General features: G+C 37.3%; 1 protein-coding gene across 1 annotated transcript in view; it reads right to left on the bottom strand.

Annotated features, from left to right (window-relative positions):
• Positions 1-307: 307 nt before the first annotated feature.
• The window catches only part of Rap1b (RAP1B, member of RAS oncogene family), a 31,309-nt gene continuing 29,123 nt past the window's right edge, over positions 308-2,493 (bottom strand). Inside the window, exon 8 of the mRNA XM_021204912.1 lies at positions 308-1,621. The gene's annotated coding sequence lies outside the window, so the exon portion shown is untranslated. The remainder of the gene's footprint in view (positions 1,622-2,493) is intronic.

The raw sequence follows: 2,493 nt of genomic DNA, 5'->3' as shown, positions 1-2,493 counted from the left end.
ATGGAAAAAAAAATCCATAGTGCAGTATCCAAAGTATTTGAATCCTTCCTCCTTCCCCCACCCCAAAGCATTACTGAACATTAGCCAAAGGCATATTTGTTCCCAATACTGCTTCATTTATAACATTCTTTCTCAAAGAAAAGTTCAAAGGGTGGTTTTATGTGGATAGTCAAACAATTCTAGAAAAGAAAACAAAACCAAAACTGAACCCTGATATCTTTCATTCATCATTCTTGGAATTAAGAGTCTGGTTTACCTATACGTTATGAATTATGAAATCACACTGTGTAAAATAACACCTATTACATTTAAAAAGGTAAACCCATATTTATTTACTAGCACTGTTAAAACATTACACAAAACACATTCAAGTGGCAAGTAATTATAATGCAAGCCCTTGCACGGCAATCCAAATTTATTGAACTACGGATGCTAAGTTATACAAAATTGCACCACTTTAATTAAGGCTTTTAGTTTACATTTGGCCACCTCAAAGTCGTTGTAACATCAGGTTGGTCAATTTAAATACTGTGGCTCCCTGTTGGATGGACACACAATCTTTACACCCAAACGTTAATGCATACAAAGCAACAAGGCATTGTTAAATAAAACAGCAATAGTTACTGCAAATTAGGCCTTGTGACCAATTACACATGATTAAAATTACTTCCCACATTCACATCCACAGTACTCGTCCACCAGTTAACATCTCAACCGAAACGTTACACATAGGAAACAATCACTAACAGGCAGATACTAAACCTGTATATTTGGTATTGCAGACACACGAATGCATGAGCAAGCAAGGGAGTCACAGTGAGAATCTACAGCTGCAGAAGCCTGAAAATGATTTACAAAAATTGTTAAATCATTAAAAAATTGTTTGAAAATATACACTTCTTGTTGTAGACCCCCACTGTACACACAACTATAAACATTGTTCCCTATGTAAACAAAAAAGGAAACATATAATAAGGAGATTTGAAAAGTCTGGACATTTCCTTCCCAACAGATATTAAAGGCAACGTCTTTAATCTAAGACATTATACTGAAAGGACTATCATATTTTAAAGACAAGATCACTGTCTCCACAGGTTTTTGAAAAATTAAAAAAACTATATAGCTGTGTTAATCAAAGCGCTTATTTTGTATAATACAATGATAATGACCTTGAATTTAAAAAAAATTACAATAAGCTACAAGTATCAAAGAAGCAAAGTTATCTGGAGTAGTCTATATAGGAGCTCTTTGGACTTTCTTTTATTATGCTAAAATAGTGGTGCTTTTAGGATTTACATTATTGTACTCTCCAATACAAAGTATGGGGTGTGTTAAAGTATACAGTACACCATTTTCATACATGTACAACATTGGTGGATGAAGAATGTCTCTTAGCAGTAATACTGGATGTAGCCTCTGGTTTTACCAGCTGCATACTCTAGAACTATTATATAAGTAAAAATCTCTCGTGATACTGGAAAGTGATTAGAATGTGCAAACTGATAGAGTAGCTTTCATCCGCCTCTCAGGGTACCACCACAGGAAAGTCCATTTAAGATGTTGGTAGGTTTAACAAAGTTGGAATGCTGGCACTGCTGAATTGGGCAACAGTTCTTCAGACCTGTGGAAGGGGAAAAAATACGTGCATTAACAGAAATAGTACAATAAAGAACGAAAGGAAACAGTAAGATAAAGTCTTAATGTTTTCTAGTCTTCATATTAATGACTGCTAAGACATTTTTATATCTTTATTCCAAAAAAAGATGGCACTTCATACTGCAGTCTGTCTGAAGCCAGACCAATGAAAACTCTAGGCCAAAAAGAGAGGGGAAAAAAAAAAAGCTATGCACAGGCCAGGTGTGGGGGATGCAGATCTGAGTGCAAGGCCGGCCTGGTCTACAGAGTGAGTTCTAGGACAGCCAGGGCTACACAGAGAAACCCTGTCTTGAAAAACCAAATCAACTAAACAAAAAGCAAATTTCTGTATTACTTTCCAAAGATTATAAAGCAAAGGAACTGGGGCTAGAGAGACAGCGCAATGGTGAAGAGCGCTGGGTACTTTTCCAGAGGACTCAGGTCCCACGCTCAGCACCTACACGGCTGCTTACTACCGCCTTAACTCCAATTCCAGCGAGCCAACACTCGCTTCTGGCCTCCCTGGACATCAGGCACACATGGCACGCATGACACGCGTGCGCGCGCGCGCACACACACACACACACACACACACACACACACACACACACGCATACCCCAGAAATAATCTTAAAAAAAAAAAAAAAAAAAAGGGAAAAAAATTCACATTAAAATTTATGGTCAAAACAATCTTACTAGAAGATTTAGGGTTAACAAATAGCAGTATTAACTGGAAAAAAAATCGTTTCCTTTGTTTTTTTTGTTTTTTTTTTTGGTTTTTCGAGACAGGGTTTCTCTGTGTAGTCCTGGCTGTCCTGGAACTCACTCTGTAGACCAGGCTGGCCTCGAACTCAGAAA

Source organism: Mus pahari, chromosome 9 (assembly GCF_900095145.1).
Source record: "Mus pahari chromosome 9, PAHARI_EIJ_v1.1, whole genome shotgun sequence".
Taxonomy (NCBI): Eukaryota; Metazoa; Chordata; class Mammalia; order Rodentia; family Muridae; genus Mus; species Mus pahari.
This window is presented reverse-complemented; position numbering and strand designations above follow the sequence as displayed.